This window comes from Microtus ochrogaster, chromosome 24 (genome assembly GCF_000317375.1).
Source record: "Microtus ochrogaster isolate Prairie Vole_2 chromosome 24, MicOch1.0, whole genome shotgun sequence".
In the NCBI taxonomy this organism is placed as follows: Eukaryota; Metazoa; Chordata; class Mammalia; order Rodentia; family Cricetidae; genus Microtus; species Microtus ochrogaster.
This window is the reverse complement of record NC_022024.1, coordinates 13,359,319-13,378,435: the sequence shown is the minus strand read 5'-3', so window position 1 is coordinate 13,378,435 and position 19,117 is coordinate 13,359,319.

Genomic DNA, 19,117 nt, shown 5'->3' with positions numbered 1-19,117 from the left:
TTTGTAACATGTGGATGCTGAATAGTTCAACAACATCAGTATTTATGCAAACATTATAAAATGCTTGAATTCAAAAGATGCAAGTCCATGAAGTGTGATATTTACAACAGCTTATAAAGTGGGAGATAGTGTATTCTCACCTTGAGTTTTCTATGGAAAGCTTTGCTACACAAATTAAACTGAAGCTGAAAATTTAAGAAAAAAAAAGACTGTTTCTCAATTAGCATGTGGAATGAATGCTGTGGGATTCCCCTCTGTATTCTGTGAATACCATTGGTGAATAAAGAAACTACCTTGGCCTGTTGATAGGGCAGAACTTAGGTAGGCAGGGAAAACTAAACTGAATGCTGGGAGAAGGAAGGCCGAATCAGAGAGAGCCATAGAGCTGCCACTGGAGACAGATACATGGGAACCTTGCCGGTAGGACACAAGCCACATGGTAAAACCTAACATAATGAAAATGGGTTAAATTAAAATATAAAAGCTGGCCAATAAGAAGTTAGAGCTAAAATGCCAAGCAGTGGTTGATTAATACAGTTTCTGTGTGATTATTCTGTATGAATATTTCTGTTCCACTTCATTGTCCACTGAGCTGTAGTTATAGATATTTTACTTTAGATGTATCAATTTGGGAGCTGTGTAGCAGGGAAAAAACAAGCAGCCTCCTACTACAAACGAAGGCTAATGTTCAGACTTAGTATTTTGAATATTGTAACTGTATTGCTCTTCAAGATCACAAACTTAATAAAGTATTTATGTGGATGATGAAACCTAATATAGCCTATAGTTTACTGTGTTTCCTTGAGGACATTATAAAAAGTTAAACTGAAATGAAATTTCTTAATTTCTACATGTCTTAACATTTTAAGATGAAGCTATATTGACAACTAGTTTTATTTCATATTCAAATAATGACAAAAATAAGATAGGGTCAGGATTTATCGAGAACCCAGAGTGTTCTTATTTAGAATTATGGTCATCAATATTATCCTCATGAATTATTCTTCTACTTACTGTTCTGTATTTACTTTAATGTAAGTTAATAAAGTTTTAGTAATGAGCTTTGTAAGTTTGCCAAAAGACATAATAGTATGCCTAATACTTTTGCTAAGCTTTAATGTTTACTTAATTTTACCATTTGGAAAAGGCCCGTTCAGGGTTGGATTAATATATACTTTTACTGCATTCCTTCTTTGTCTCAAAGTAATTCCTAAGAGTTATTCAGTGAACACACTTGAAAGTAGATCATTAATTCATTTACACCTACAGCCTGGCAGCTTTTCTTCTATTATGTCTACGTAGTGGTGCCATTTGTCTGTGTGTTTTCCAGGACAACAAATTAGCTTGTAGAGTCGATATAGAAAATGGTACTGATTCACTTTTTAATTGAATCTACTCAATTCAGATTCCAAAACTAAACATTCATGGATAAAGGGAGAAAGATATTATAGGTAATATCATTTAAGCATTAGACATAGATTAAAAATTAAATTCTATGTTATATTACAGAGTGTACACAGATCTTCTTCACCATGAGATAACCTATCTCAATAGAATCATAAATAAGCCTAAGTATATAAATAATCATAAATAAATCATAAATAAGCAACATTCTGGAAAAAGCACTACTTTTATCATTTGTCCTCAGTAGTCAGAGAATTCTGAAAGCCAGTTTGCATTAACTCTTTGTCTAATCTAAAGAATTACAAATTGATAAAATATACAGAAATGATTAGAAACTGCTTTGCAGTGTATATATATATATACACATACTTATTATTATTATTATTATTATTATTATTATTATAGCAACAAGAATGCAATTTCATCAATGAGCCATCACCAGAGCATTGATAATATATTGCCCTTGTTATCCAGTCATTCCTTTCCACCTTCCTCCTCCTCATATGTAGTTTCTCTCCTTAGTGGTGTGACTACATGTTTGCTCTTAATTTAAAATTTTTGAGAATTTTATATATGATTATTCTTCTTGGATCAATTACACTCATCCCTCTTCCCCATTTAGATCTTCCAATGTCCCTTTGTCTACTCTTAAATTCATGACATTTGTTTCTTTAATTACTTTTTTGTGTATTTTATTGTTTATTCATTTTGTGTGTGTGTGTCTATACATGGTTTAATGTGTCCTTTAAGGGTTTTTCCTATGCATATTTAGTAGAACTGACTTCTTAGGATAGGATCAGGGTTTAGTCTCTAGAGAAATATCGTTCTCTATCTCTTACTAGCCATTAACTACCTGTAGCTCTTCATCTAGAACTAGGGCCTGGTGATATTTCTTGATTCAGGTCATCCAGGCTTGTTTGGGGAACATTATGACGATGATGATGATGATGATGACAATGATGATGATGATGATAATGATGATGGTGGTGGTGGTGGTGAAGTTGTATTAGTAGTAGTATTTTATCTTCATTGTTTAGATTTTGTGGATAAAGCTTCCCTGTTGGAGTTAGAAGACAGCTTCTCATAGCAGACTTTCTGACCTTCTGATAATCTTTCTGCTCCACTTCAATGTCCACTGAACTATAGTTGTAGATATTTTGCTTTAGATGTATCAATTGGGGCTGGCAACTCATTATGAATTGTTTTCTGCATTTTAATTGATTATGGATTACTGTGATGGTCTCTGCCTACTGTTTGGATAAACCTTCATTGATGAGGGTTGAAGACTGGATATATTTATCTGTGAATATAAGGACTGACCATCAGAATATGGGTAGAAATTACACTGACTCAGGAAAGTGAAGAGACAGGTCATTCTTTGAGGTCCATGGCCTCACTAGCTAGTGATAGTTGTCTAGATTTACAGAAGTGGGTGTGAGTTCTATCACTTTGAACTGGCCCTGATTTTAATTCAGTGACATAATTGGTGATGTTGAGCTTTTTATGATCTTCTTTCAGTTTCAAAAACATGATCTAGCTTAAATTCCTATTTTCCTTACCTTTGTGAAAAAGAACAAATGAAGGCACATTTTTCCACCAAACTGTTTCCACAGAATATACTTGCAGTGTATAAACCAGAGAGTTCAAGTGATTTAGCTGTACACATTACTTAAGTATAGACCCACAAAATGTAGTTGCTAATTGCATGACCAACAGCTAAGTGTGTAATGATATTAAATAGCCTTGTTGAATTACTTTGGCATTCTATGTACATGTTGATTTTTAAAACATAACTTTTGGGGAAGAAAATTAATGCTGTTAGAATTTTTGCCAAGAAGTTACTTAGTATTGCTCAGGTCATCACTTCTGTTCTTTTATCCTGTGTGAAATTTTAAGAAAGAGAACACATAAAGTTACTTTGAAAAATTTAACTTGTACAATTCTACTATAATATTAACATGATATTCAAAAGCTATTTTTTCCATACATTTTTAGTAGAACAGCGTGTAAATTTGTCCCTATAATTTTCTTCAATCTTTTTGCTTTTAACAGATAATAATATCTAATTGGGTAATTAAATTTTCTGTGAAATTTGTATTCATATATATACATATAAAATTTCAAATTAGTGAATATACAAATACGTATACTGAAGATGATTTTCTAATGGTATCAAAAGGCCCTGGGTGATATTAGCTGTGTTATGGAAATATGTTGATAAAGGTAATTAGGAATAAAATATTTACAGCCAAACAATTGACTGAATATAAACTCCAGGAGAGACATTCCAAGTTAGTATGTCAATAAATTTTCAGCTTCAAATATTTCATATTTTGCATGCAAGAAAACAGCATATAAAACCATCCACTGTGACCAAAACACCAAATTATGTTGTTTATGTCATTTAACAGAAATTTGGCAAGGAAAATAACATGATAATAAACAAAAATACTCTTTGGATCAAAGAAAAGGAGAATAATTATTATAAAACTAGATGAGACCAAAAAAGTGAGGTGTTTTTTGACTCATAATCTTTTAATTTTTTAATTGCATTTTACATTTCAACTACAGTTCTCTGTCCCAACATTTCTCCTGCCTCTACACCTGCAGCCCACTCCCTCTACCACTCCTCCCAAAGAGTAATGTGTTACAGGGAAAGTTAACAAAGTCTTGCCCTTTAAGTTGGTGCAGAACAAAACCCTTCCCCCCTGCTTTAAGGCTGAGTTTGCCATCCCACTATAGGGAAAGGGATCCTACAAGTTAGCATATTTGGTTTCTAGCCATAAACCAAGGACATTGAGCCTATAATTAGCGATCCTAGAGAAGCTAAATAAGGAGAACCCAAAGAAAAACATATAGGCATCCTCCTGAATATTAACCTTCAGCAAGCGATGAAAGGAGACAGAGACAGAGACCCACATTGGAGCACAGGACTGAAATCTCAAGGTCCAAATCAGGAGCAGAAGGAGAGAGAGCACGAGCAAGGAACTCAGGACCGCGAGGGGTGCACCCACACACTGAGACAATGGGGATGTTCTACTGGGAACTCACCAAGACCAGCTGGCTTGGGTCTGGAAAAGCCTGGGATAAAATCGGACCCTCTGAACATAGCGGACAGTGAGGACTACTGAGAACTCAAGAACAATGGCAATGTGTTTCTGATCCTACTGCACGCACTGGCTTTGTGGGAGCCTAGGCAGTTTGGTTGCTCAACTTACTAGACCTGGATGGAGGTGGGGGTTCCTTGGACTTCCCACAGGACAGGGAACCCTGATTGCTTTTCGGGCTGAGGAGGGGGGGACTTAATTGGGGGAGGGGGAGGGAAATGGGATGCAGTGGCGGGGAAGAGACAGAAATCTTTAATAAATAAATAAATTAAAAAAAATTTAGCTCGTGAACTAGGGATAGATCCTGGTTCCACCTTCAGGGACTCCTCTGATAGACCAAAGTACACAACTGTCTCCCACACTAACTTGTAAGTTTTAAAGAAAGTTCTGCCATAGGCATGCTAGCCTAAAATTTACTAGCTAGCCGAAGCAGCACTCATCTTCATGAGTGCTGGGATTATAGGTAGTAGTCCAAAATCCTGATTAAGTTATACAAGCATTTTGTTTTCATCTTAAATTCACCAATATTGTCCTGAAGAGAAGGTACATATTTGGGGGTCTCAAGATATCTGTGCACATTTTTTGTGGATATTTCTTAGAAGTAGGTGGAACATTTAAACTATTACCACTAAACAAAATATTTGTCTACATGAGGGTATGCATTGCCCATGCGAGTCCTTTCATGGTCTCCTTTCAGTTCTGTCTCTAGAAGAGGCTTTTTTGTTCTAGGATTTCTATGGAACTGTTCCGTTTCTGCTATTAATTAACCTTCCTTTCTCAGAATTGGTTACACATTCACATTCAATGTGAATGCTTGTCTCTCTGTGTGTACTGTCCGTGAATTTAAGAGACTAGCTGACGCTCTATCAGGAAAAGGGCACCAAATCTTTTCACAGTCAACCCTCTGGTTAGTGGATTCTCAGTGGTCAGTCAGAGGCAATAATTGTGGTCATGTGTCACCGTAGACTACTCTCAAGGGCCTGAACTCTATTTCTTAGTCCCTTATAGAACCCTTAAATGCTATCTGCAGCCCTTTTTCCTCTTAAGGTTTCAATTAAACAGCTGCAAAATGCGATTGCCGGGGGAAGAGCAGTTATAGGAAATGCGGAGAAAAAGTAGCATGGCTGGCTATGGATCTGGTGACTCAGTATACAAGCTGTAGAGTTATCCATCCTTCTTCCTCCCTCATATATTTCATATGGAAGAAGAAATAATGTAGCCGCCCAGAGAGTCCCATCAATGAAAATATTGCAGGGTTTAGTTGCTATTTTTTTCAATCAAAGCACCTGTAATTTGACACTCACTACATGCCAAGAATAACTTAACCTGATGGTTTTTCTTTGTCTAAACATTACAGCTGTGCCCTGCTTAATTTGTTTCAATCATCAAGTATATTGTTTAAATACAGAGGTGTCTTAAAAGTTAATTCATTCTGAGAAGAACAGGGAAACAAATCTTTCAAGAGCATGTTGACTAGCAGACACAAAAGTCAAAGAGTTCATTGACTTTAGGTCAACTTAAGAGTGTGGCAGAGCATGTGGGCCAAATTCTCAGTCTGCAAACCAGTCACTTCTGACACAGGCACTTAGCAAGGTGACCTTGAGAGAAGCACTGGGAGTCACAGGAATTATATGCTTACTTCAATGGCAGGTTAAGAAGAAGGGGTGAGGTGAACATGTTACCCCAAACCTATGACAGGAGACTGCTCACCAGTCATCCAAATAGAAGACTGACAATAGCCACCAGCAACAGCAAAGTTTTAGATTGAGTTTTGTCATTCTAGGATCATTCTTTCCCATGAGATCTCACAAGGGATACCAATATTTATCAGAGAAAATTTATCAGAGTGTATCATTTCACCCTCAATATTCAGTTTTAAGCAGTACAAAAGGATCTGCTGCCACAAGCTGAGTTAAAAATGAAGGACATTTTACTTCAGAATGAAAGATATACCCCAATTTATTTAATTGTTCTGGACTGAATCAATTCTTCATGGTTAGTATAGTAGCTATGTTTCTATTTCTGTGATCAAATATACTGGCAAAATAGTTAATTTTGTCTCATATTTCATGGGGACACTGTTATTCATAAGGAGGAAGGCACAGCATCTCAAACAGAAGGCTGCTTCTCAGGTTGTTTTCCCAGCCAAGAAGATGACAGTAATGCCAGCAATGTGTGTTTGTTCATCTTTTTTTTATTTTCTTATTTTTAAATTGATTTTTTTTGATTTCTCCCTTTCCTTTCCTCTGTGCATATCCTTTTCCTTGCTCTTTTTTTTTCCAATTCAGGGCAAGGCCACTTCATTCATTTATTGTTGTTACATGAATATGTATATATGTACATATATATATGAACATATATAAAAACATTTAGATAAATATAAATGCATACATATGCATAAATACTTAAATATACTTATATACCCAAGGATATATATGTGTGTATATATATATATATATACATACACATGTATGTATTCATATATATTCCTAAAAAGCACTTGTCTCCAGGCCTGGATATTTGAGTTCTGTCTTTGGATCTGGAACCACACGACAGAAAGTGAGAAGTACCCTCTGATGCACACACCCACAAAGGCACACTGACACAAGCACACACACATGTGCATGCATGAGCACAGTGAACATACAAATTAAAAATAAGTAATAGAAAAGTTATCCAAAACTAAATTACCTAAAAAGATGCTTTCCTGTGTGGAACTCATGCTAGTTTTCTTTTTCCATTTCTATAGAAGGAACCGAGAAAAATCCTTCTTCCAATTCTAAATCAAATCTAACATTTATGAATAGAGGTGACAGAAGTTCCTGGATTTCTCTTCTGAAAAATAATAAGGGTGTCCAAATATTTTCTCATGCTGTTGGTAAGGTCAAAGAGTTGGATTCACAAAAAAACTGTCTCCATCAGTGGGAAGTTATTCTGACAGTGTCTTCTGCATGAACTGTGACTGCTCCTGGTTTGACTCAGTGGACTCCTGGAAGAGGAAAGAAATAACCAAGGAGATGAAGCTATACTGAATTTGGTGGTGTATGTATTTGCTTGAGGGAAACTTTACCTTTCCACATGTTTTCATATTAACTGAAAAGATGAAAGTGCTATCAAACCAATGGAGCAGCGAGAACTTCTGTCTGAACAACGTGCATCCACTGACACAGGATTTATGCAAATCTTAGTAGTGTAATTGATTTGAAAGGTCCAGAAGCAATGTGTTTTACTTATATGGTGAATAAATGTTTATTAGGGAAAAGCCAATATAAAATGTTTCCCTTTTAATATATCATTTCCCCTAACAATATGTCAGCAACTGTGACCTTCCCACGACTACCAATTCTTCAGACAACATAATCGAGTGTCACTGAACAAGGGGACTGTCAAGCACCTCAGTCAGGTTTGTGACGATGAAGACATGGAGAGATTACATTTTTTAGGGTTGTCAGAAAAAGGTGAACAAGAATTTTTCTGTGATTTGATAGCAGTACAACCTGTGAGTGATGTGGACCTTTAAATCATAACCTTTGACAGTGAAAGGAATGCTGGGCCTCATCAATGCGTATATAATCATGTACAAAGAAAGAATTTTATTGGCAAAATGAGCATTTGAGCAGGTATTAATAAGAGTTATATTTAAAAAATAACTACATATCTTTTGAATGTAAATATTGAATATACAAATATACTGTAGAATATACAAATATATTGTAGAATCTGATAATGTATGGGAACTTCCCACATTTGCTTACATATTTAACTTTTAAATGAGCTATCCCAAGATAAATATTTTGCAAAATTAACTATATATATAAAGCAGATTTTGAAAAATACTATCACTGACTAAACATAATTATATTTATATGTCATGTCATTTCACTATTTCTCCTCTTTTTAAGAATGCAATTTTCCATTTTACTGTACTTCATTTTATTTTATGTCTGTTGGTGCTTTGACTGAAAGTATGTTGGTACACATGTGTGCCTGATGCCCATAGAAGCCAGGATAAGGTATAGGATCTCCTGAATGTGGCGTTCCAGGTCACTGTAAGCTACTGTGTGAGGGCTGGGATCCTCAAGAAGATCAGCAAGTATTGTTAACCATAGAGCCAGCTACCCAGCTCTTTGTAAAGATTGTTCATGTGTATTTCATTTTCAGAGCTTACTAAGCATTCACTGAACCTAACGTACCAGAAGACAGAAGATAATTGCTGAAGTGGCCAGGCATATAAGCTAAGAGGTGTATAGCATAAGAAGAGATAAAAAGAAGTTATTCTTTAAAAATCATTTTTTCCTACGGTCTTCTTGGTCCTTTATAGACCCATTTCATTATAATATAAATGACTACAAGAATGTCAACCTAAAGTACATCTTGGCCCCAGTACTCTGATTCTTAGATGTATTAACTATTTGGAAATTTCATACACCAATGAACTGTCATATTCCACATACTAGCCCTCAGATACTTGACTTTTAGTAAAATTTAAAACATTTCAGAAAAGCACAAAGGAATTTCTAAGCACCACGACACTTCTGGATAGGCTTCCATAAATGGATTCTCTCATCAAAGTCTTTCTAACCTCCTTTTTTGAGATACTATGTTGGATAATTAATTCAACGGTTATATTAGCAGCTGGTCTCCTTACATTTAATGGAAAGTTCACCAGTCAGTTCTAATTGATACCATCCTGGGATGGATTTGTTTAAATATTCAGCCTGATACTCCTTATGACTAATTTATTGTCATAAACTGAATAAGTGGCATTTCTAAAATTCAGCATTTATCATAAATTAAATTTTCTAGTATAAAACAATATCCCATGGACAGGTTAACTGCTTAAACTGTAGCACCACCCCTTTCTACCATAAACTTCTCTAAGTATAAATTAGGTTCTATTATGCCATATTATACTAGAAATTCATCTGTGAAGAAGTGGTATGTCACTTACTCCTAAACAATATTCTGTCCTAGACAAAGATCACAAGGTGGGTAAACAAACGGCACAGACTAGGGAATCAGACAGTGCTTCATTTTGAAAGTCCCATTTAGAATATATAGATGACGTAATATCATTAAAATGTTTGTATGTCAATTGCAACATTGATAGTAAAATCCCCAAGATAAGCACACATGTCTTTGTCTTCCACAAGGGAAGAACACCAAATCCAGGCATCATATGCACAATAGTGAGGGAGAAAGAGAAATTGAGAGAAAGACTCACACAGAGACACACAGAGAGATATAGGCACACACACACACACACACAGAGAGAGAGAGAGAGAGAGAGAGAGAGAGAGAGAGAGAGAGAGAGATAATGAGAGAGATAATGAGAGATGAAGACAGACACAGTGTGTGGTGGCTACAACAACTTTGACTACATTTTGAATTAAATATAATTCCAAAATGGAAGTAGTACCAATTAGAGATATTTTGCTTAATTTAAAGTAGGAAGATCAACTTTTTCTTTGATATGTGCAAATTCCTTTTACTCATAAAATAATTTCTTTGTCCCTCTTGACTCTTTTGACAGGTCTTTTGTTTTTTAAAAATTTTTTATTGAAAATTTCCACCTCCTTCCCTCCTCCCACTTCCCTCCCCTCTCCTCATTCTCCCTCTGCCTCCCTCTCCAGTCCAAGGAGCAGTCAGGGTTTCCTACCCTATAGGAAGTCCAGGGTCCTCCCTGTTTCCCCCAGGTCCAAGAAGGTGAGCATCCAAACAGACTAGGCTCCCACAAAGCCCGTCCATGCAGTAGAAGCAACACCCAGCGCCATTGTCCTTGGCTTCATCAGCCTTCACCGTCAGCCACATTCAGAGAGTCCGGTTTGATCACATGCTTCATCAGTTCCTGTCCAACTGGCCTTGGTGATCTCCCATTAAATCAGTCCCGACTTCTCTGCTCATGTTCTCCCTCCTTCTGTTCTTCATCTGGACCTTGGAAGCTCAGTCCATTGCTCCAATGTGGGTCTCTGTCTCTATCTCCATCTATCGCCAGATGAAGGTTCTAGGGTGATATGCAAGATATTCGTCAGTGTGGCTATAGGATAAAGCCAGTTCAGGCACCCTCTCCTCTGCTGCCCAAGGAACAAGCTGGGGACATCTCCTTGGACACCTGGGAACCCCTCCAGAGTCACGTCTCTCAGTGGGTTCATTGCCTGATTGCCCTTCCTTCCTTCCAGAGGTCCCGAGTTCTATTCCCGCTAAACGCACGGAGGCTCATGGCCATTCTTCCTGAGGTCTGGTGCCCTCTTGTGGGAAGATCAACTTCTAATCCCACACTTGAGGCAGAATCCCATTTATAATCTGGGCCATACATTCTGTTGGAAGTCTATTATACAAGTCATGGAAGAAGGAAGCTTTGTGCTTTGCTTGCTTGTTCTTGCTTTGCTAGCAATCCATTCCTTCACTGGCATTAGAGCCTATTCTTTGGATTCCAGCATATGCTGAAGATGGGTTGAGTCACCCAGCCTTGTGTACTAGGAAACTACTGGGTTCTTGGATTTTCTGTTCACTTTCATTCTTGAATTAACCATACCATAGCCTACTATTCATTCTCATAAATCTGTGTATATGTATATATACACACACACATATATAATATGTATCCTATGCACACGTACACACAGACATAGACATATATAAAGAGGCATTCTATAAGTTCTTTTACTCTAAAGAACCCTGACTAATACACAGATAAAACAAAATAAAGTAAAATAATAAAATAAAAATAATAAAACACACACACAAGAAGAACAGCAAAATCAGCATTTCTTCTGGTTTATATCTGCTTGATTTGTTCTTCTGCTGTGAAATCTGGATCTGTTCAGATTAGAATATTTTCATGGCTTAGTTTCCAAGTAACTTTCTGTTTATTGCCAATTAGATGTTAGTATTCTACAGCTGTGAATTAAACCAGATTTGAAACAAGATTTTCAGTTTCTCTCATGCAAGGCATATGGGTATTTAGCAAACTTGGAAATACCATCATTTTTAGGAAATGTGAAAATTTTTATGTCAGCAATCTGATTTCAGAAATTACAGTAATTCTCTGAATTAGTAATTCAGAAATTACTAATGATTCTCCCCCCCCTTTTTTTTTAGTTTTGTCTTGTTACTTTATAAGTAATGTTGTAGGGAGGCTGTTAGTTCACTTACAGGCCACCCAGCAGCTCAGACCTAAAATAATCACACAGAAATTGTATTAATTAAAACAGTGCTTGGCCTGTTAGCTTTAGCTTCTTATTGGCTAACACTTATATCTTAATTTAACCAATTTTTAGTAATATGTGTATTACAACGTGGCTGTGGCTTACCAGCTAGTGTTCCAGCGTCTGTCTCTAGCGGAGCTACATAACTTCTTACTGATTCTGCCTCCTTTCTTCTAGCATTGAGTTTATTTTTCCCTGCTTACCTAAGTTCTGCGCTATCTATAGGCCAATCCAGTTTTTTTTTTTTTACTAATCAGTTCATAGCATACAGAGGGGAATCCCACATCACCTCCCCTGTTTAAATAAAAAGGAAGGCTTTATCTTTAACACAGTAAAATTACATATAACAAAACAGGTATCAAGCAAGAATTACAGTTAAAATATTTATATCTACTTTGTCTTTTATCATATCTAAGGAAAACTATAATTATAACTATAAATTCTTCCACTCCATCAAAGACTTCAGAAGGATATAATGTTACCTAAGTAAACAGGAAGTACATTGTAAGCAAATTCCAAAACTCTAGAAATTATAGAGATATTTCGCTGCCTGGACAGTCACCCAAAGTTCTTTTACATTGCTGGAGCCTCCATCTTCAGCCTATAGGCCTATAGTATCCTCCAGATTTTTCAAAGACAGTTTAGCCTATATTGCAGTTTGTCAATCACATTTTTTCTGTGTCCTGCAGAATGTCTAGCAGTTTCTTTCATGAAGCAGGAACCCTAAAGAAAGGTTCCACCTTTAGGCAAGTTCAACAGTCATTTCTCTGCAGGTCCTGCATGTCAAGCTCAATAAGCAGTCCAGGCAAGAGCAATTTCTTGCTCAAATGACTAGCAAACTCCATAAAGAGTCTCTTTGATGCCCATCTTTCTCTTGAAGCAGATTGGAGCTGCCAGGAGCATATGTGTCTCACTGTCATGAAGTCTTAAGTTATTAAAATATTTTAATGCCATATTCTGAAGGACTCTGAAAGATTTGAAGAATACCCATCTAACTGTAATATATCTTTATATATCTCGAAAACCTAACTAACATGTATCTATAAATCAAGATCAATACCAATGAAAATGTCTATAGCATATGCCCCTTTAATTAAATGTAAAGAAACATTTATAAACAATATGTGGGAATATGATGATGTAACTAGGAATGAAAAAACTAGAAGGAAACGGAAACATTAGAATAAACATTATCTTGAAATTAAATAACTGTATTACTAAAGAATTCCATAATGTGATAGTGTAAGAGGTTCTTTTCATTATCAAATCTAACAATGGCTCTTGTGCATATCACCATGATGGCAGTGTTTATACGTGTTATTACAGTGAATCATAGTGCTTAACCGAGTTTGCATATTATTTCCTAATTTAATCAATCCTTATCCTATAGTCTTCTTCCCATGTTATGCATTATAGAATGAACTTATTTATTATCCTGCAGGATAGAAACTAGTTTAATAATTTCTTATTCTTCTAGTCTCAGAAAGCAATTTGGAAGACGTATCAAACAATTTAGAGGTAAACACGGTTGACACAGAAAAACAAACGAAAGGAGATATAATAAAGAATTCTTTCTTAAGTCCAAGATTATGTTTCCATTAGAAATACTATTAGATAATGGTATTTTTCAGTAAAGTTGTTTCTGGCAGGTATTTTGGACACAGAGACAAACAAGTAGCTCACACATGACTGCATACATATTCATGTTTAGCCCTGTAAGCTAAAATAATTGAATTCATAGCAAAATACTGTAGTTTAAAAAATGTTATTCATATCAAAATTTAACTATTTTCTCCTTCTAATCTTGTCAATGATCTCAAAAAAGCATCAGCTACATCAGCTAAACATTTCATTCTTTTATTCAAAAACATTCAGTAAAGTGCCCATTTCAATCAGAGCAGTGAATACACCTAGAAATAATTCTACGGGTATATTTATAATTTTAGTTTCACTTCTACTATTTGATGTGACAAGGATCAAATAAGTGTAATACATACTAACACCACTTTTCATGTAATTTTGTACCTTTCTCTCAACTGTTCAGTATTTTTTCATTTAATATTTACTTAGATGCGAATATAATGATGAACACTTTGGTCTTTCTAAAGCACTATAAAGAGGCATCATTATCATCTCCAACCAACATTAATGCAAAAAAGCAATAACAGAAAGTAACTTTTCAGTATATCATGTAGAACACGATCTTGGAACCCTAGCTCCAGTGATTTCCATTTCAATCTTTACATCATATTGCTCCTCACATAAAAAATAGCCAAGGTAGCGATTTAGTAAAACATGCTTTTTCACACTCTTATATATAGACCCATAAATATAATTACATTGTGAATATTTTGTCATTTGATTTTAATTCATGGGAGATTACAAAACTTAATGATTCATTGCAATGCCTTGAATAACAATTAGGCCAGTGTTTTTCTCAAATCTTGTGAGATGTTTTAATTTCTAGAAGGATCTAATTCATTTGATTAAGGAAATTCCAAATAGGAAGCCAGCAACAAACACTAGCAATGTTTTGAAGTGAGAAATTATGCACTTATGGATACATGATGTGTGTGAGTGAACCAACAAATGCTAAGTCCTAGTAAGCAGACTGAATACTGCAAAGATTTAGTAAGTTTCTACCAATATCTTGTATTTGTATAGTGGTAAATAGGCATCAATCCTGAAATCAATTTCTCTGCCTTCATGGAGTTTAAAGATTAGCAATTGGAAAGACATTCATGTATATGGAATAGCAAAACAAAAACCATGATAAACATGAATTATAAAGTAGTAATAACTATAGAAAATATAATTAAGGCATACTAAGAGAGGATTTGAAATCCCAAGTGGATGGTGGTGATGGACCAATGTTGTTTTTTAAATTAATTGTTCATGTAAGAATTCTTATTTGAAGGGAAAAAGTAAGAAATTGACAGGTAGAAAATACTCAAAAAAGAAAGACAAGCCAAACAAAAATCAAGAAAATCAGAAAAAAACTCAGATTATAAAAGAACTCAGATTTTAATGTAGTAGCTCACTCCTATATCCCGTCACTTGGGATGCTGAGGCAAGAAGATCAGGAGTTCAAGGCTAGTACGGATTGCATATTAAATTCTAGACCAGCCTAAGCTGCATGAAAAGTTTGCTCAAAAAACAATAAAACCAAAACAATGACAAAGAGTTCTCCAAGATCAGGAGGGACTGATATGGTCAATTTATATAAATAAATTCATCAGGAGAGGTTGTATAATCTATATAAATAAATAAATTGTTTTGAAAGATGATGAAAAAAATGAAACTTGTACAGAGTATCCATTAGCACCAGACATGAACTGCAGAAGTCCTGTGAAACTGGCTCTTGTGCCAGAGTAAATGAGTAGGGAAAGGAGTGAAAGCTAGAGAGATGTGAGCTGGCGGAAACTCGTGCTTTAATTTGAACAGTAAAGAGGATTTTTGCTCTGAGTGAAATGGGCGCTTACTGAATGATTTTAAACAAAAGGCTAGAATGCTTTAGCTTTTTTGAGAACATTGGCAAGAGTAAAAGGAGAAAATAAAAAGCATTAATCACTAGTAGTTCTTTGAGTTGGATAACAGGTTTTACAAAAAGAAACTATAGTATTTTGCCACGAATTAAACCATTTTGGCTTACATGGTTAAGCATGAATATGTATGCAGTCATGTGTTAGCTACTTGTTTGTCTCTGTGACAAAAATACTAGCCAGAAACAACTTCACTGAACAATGATTTATTTTGGCTCCAAGTCCTGGAAAATCCTCCACAGTGAGGAAGGCTTTCTAGCATTCCCAAGAAGATAAGCATATAGTCAGGGCTCCTCACATGGGAGCAGATTAAGAAGAAGTGAACCCAGAATTAAGTCAGCACCGAGTACAATCCTCAAAGGCCCTGTGCACAGTGACCTTCTTCAGTCCATCATGATCCTCTTGCTAAAGGCTGGAAAAGCTCCCTGAGCCATGCTACAAACTGGAAACCAAGATTTTAACCCATGAACCTCTAGGCACATTATACATTCAAATACAAACTGTTGATGAGAATATATATTAAGAGGAACTTCTCAAAATGAGATCATTATTTAACTTTATGTAAGTTGATTATAAAAGGTGAGGACAAAGTTTTCTGCTGTAAAATATGGACCTATACTGTAATAAGTGATATTATACTTATTATAAATTTGCATAAATGGAAATTCCTTGCATAGTTGGAGTTTAAACTGTAGTCAGTATTAATTGCAAACATTTGATGAACAAGAACATGTGTGTTGTCCTTTAAAACCATCACAAGTCAAAGCTAAACACTTATAAATAATCCTGGAGATTCCATCACTTTAAATAAATGGAATCACAAACTGCAGGAAGAGGCTCATGAGAACAGCAAGCAGGAACTTGAGCTCGGAATTAGTAAATCCCACATGTGAGAATATCTTCCAGGTTTCACAGCTCCAGCTGAGAAAATCACCTCAAACTGAGAGGCAGTGTCTAGCAGCCATGAATAAGTGAAGTCCAGAAGACTATTAGAATAAAGGGTGATTTGTCTAGACTTTAGTAAATTTCCAACGAAAGAGTGTCGAAAGTTTATATATGGAATGTCATTTTCGAGAGCACAGAAGAGAGAGAGAGAGAGAGACAGAGAGAGAGAGAGAGACAGAGAGACAGAGAGAGACAGAGAGACAGAGAGACTGAGAATGAGAGACAGAAAGAGGGAGAGTGGGTGAGAGAGAAAAAGAGACAGAGACTGGATCAGGGATTGTTTTTTGAAGCCCCAAAACTCACCCCGAGTTATACACCTCCTCCAACAAAGTCACATCTCTTAAAACAGTTTTACCCATTGGGGACCAAGCATAGTACCTTAGGGGGCAATCTTCAGGCCACCACAATTGGCCAATAATTATCTCCTAAAACAACAGAAACAGTAATATCCCTTATGAATGGCTGAGGTTGAATTTCATAGGAATAATTACCAAGAAGTCATGGTCCTTAATGTTATATGAAAAGGGAATATCTATTTAAATTGCTTAGGCAAAGAAAATGAAGCCAATATGTTATATTTAGTCAAACTATGCCAAGATATTAATGAGTGCCATATAACAGTGGAAGATCTTTTCCCAATGGTGTTTCTTTAACACTGCAGTAAGACTAACGTTCCCAATTATAAATGCTGGAGTTGGGCATATATTTAAAGAGATACTGATTTAACCATGCAACATTTTCTCTTTGTACATATTATAGCTTTAAGGATTATTAGAATGAGTTAAACGTTGCAATACTTCACTGCTGTTTTTAGAAATTTCTGTTGGTGTCCTCAGTCACCTAAAATCTGTTTTGATCATATTCAAACCCTCCCTCAATCCTTCCCAGATCTAGCTCCCTTCTCTACCTTCCTAGCTTAGTGTCTTTTTTTTCTAATTTGCCTTTGTTTTTTTTTTTTGTGTTTAACCCAAGAAGACCAATTTCTGTTGTTCATATATTCATGGATGTGTAGTCTTCCACTTAAGTATTGTTAAGTACTGGGCTCTCCCTCTTTTTGTAGCTAACAGTTATCAATAGCATCAAGGTTAGAGTGTAAACGCTTGTCTAACTCCCATCTCCATCCCAAGTTTAGTCCTATGTGGGCTTTTACAGATTTTGTACATGATAACACAAGATATGATATGGGATATGGGTGTGTGTGTGTGTGTGTGTGTGTGCATTGCCTCCAAGCTTCTGGGGATGATCCTGTCTCTTCTTGCCATCTCAACCACGAAAGGAGAACTAGAGTTACAGGTGAAGAGCTAAATTCTGATCTCCATCCTTGCACAGCCAGAACTTAACCCGCTTATTCAAATCTCGAACCCCAAAGTGGGTGTTTCTTCAATGATTACTTAAATCATCAAAGAATTTTATTTTTTTGAAATTCGTTGAATTGCTCTGATAACTCAAAATAGCTACAAATATCTTGACTACATTAGGAACCCAATTAAAATAAATGAGAAGAAATAAATTTTAGCCTGCTGTGATGAAGTAGAAGGAATTGGTATTCGTACCTCTGGTAGGCATGGAGACAAATCAAATTTCAACTTATTTGAAAAAGTATTAAAATGACTCAGTGACATAAATAACATTAAATAAATGGATGTATCTAATGGAAGTCACAGTATTAGAGACAGGGACTCCAGAAAGTCATCTAGAAAAAGCTTAGTGACAGAATTGGGTTAGCTAGAAAGTGAGTGCACTCTGGGCAATGATGTGGAGAATTTCAATTTTGCATATTCCGAGTCTGAGATGACAAGCAAAGCCTCTAAGTGGTGACAATTTCTGCATATGCCAGTTGCACTTTTGTTGTCAGGACTAGAAATATGAAAGTGGAAGTTCTCCTAAAGAAACAAAAGACTCTAAGGATGAACTTACAGGCTGGGGCTAAGGACATGAAAACCAAATGGTGCCGATTTCCAAGATTAAACACCTTCCCATGATTTATCAGAAGCTATAATCTTTTACAAGGTGTGAAGAATTGATTGGGGGAAATCTTGATATTTCAGGACATTGATGCAATGTGTCTTCATCTCAGGCGACTACGTGTTTGTGTAAGTCATTCTTAACAAATGAAATTTTCATGAAGATTGCTGCAGGCATGCCTTATAAAGGCCCAACTCTCAATTATATTTTATCTTTTCAGCTCGTAATAAAATTATTGTGGGGTGGATGGTAGGACTCTGTGTGTTCTGGAGGAACAAAATGCATTCAACTGTGCAAAGTAATTTATCTTTATACACGGAACTGAAAAAACTCAGTTATATCCTTTTCTGGCAGTGTTGTATCCAACTTATAAGAAAAATGAGGAAACAGCCTAAGGCTGTGCCAACCCAATGTCAAAACAGATTGATAAATTCACTATGAAAACATTCGAGTCCTGTGCTTCCTTGAAATAATTTTAGATAAATTTTAATATTTTTATCTCATTTTAGGAAGATTTATGAGTCAAAATATACAGGCTAATAACCAATTCATCCTATTAATTTGATGAAATATGAAATATGGGACCAACAAAACATTATGATGAATTGATGCCATGCCTAAATTTTTATGACTTTAAATATACAGAAAATATATGATAATGCATTTTCTGAATCTTTAAGCTACTCTAGTATAGTTATGCCAATATCTTCCTAAGTGGAAATGCTCTAAGATTTTGAACAGAAGACAACTTGCAAAATGACAGTGTGAAGGAAGACAGTCCATGAACTTTTACAGGATAAGAGCCATTAGGTAGGCTTTCTTTTTTAATTATTTATTTATTTTTTTTTATTTTTGAGACAGGGTTTCTCCGTAGCTTTTTGGTTCCTGTCCTGGAACTAGCTCTTTTAGACCCTCTAGTATAGTTATGCCAATATCTTCCTAAGTG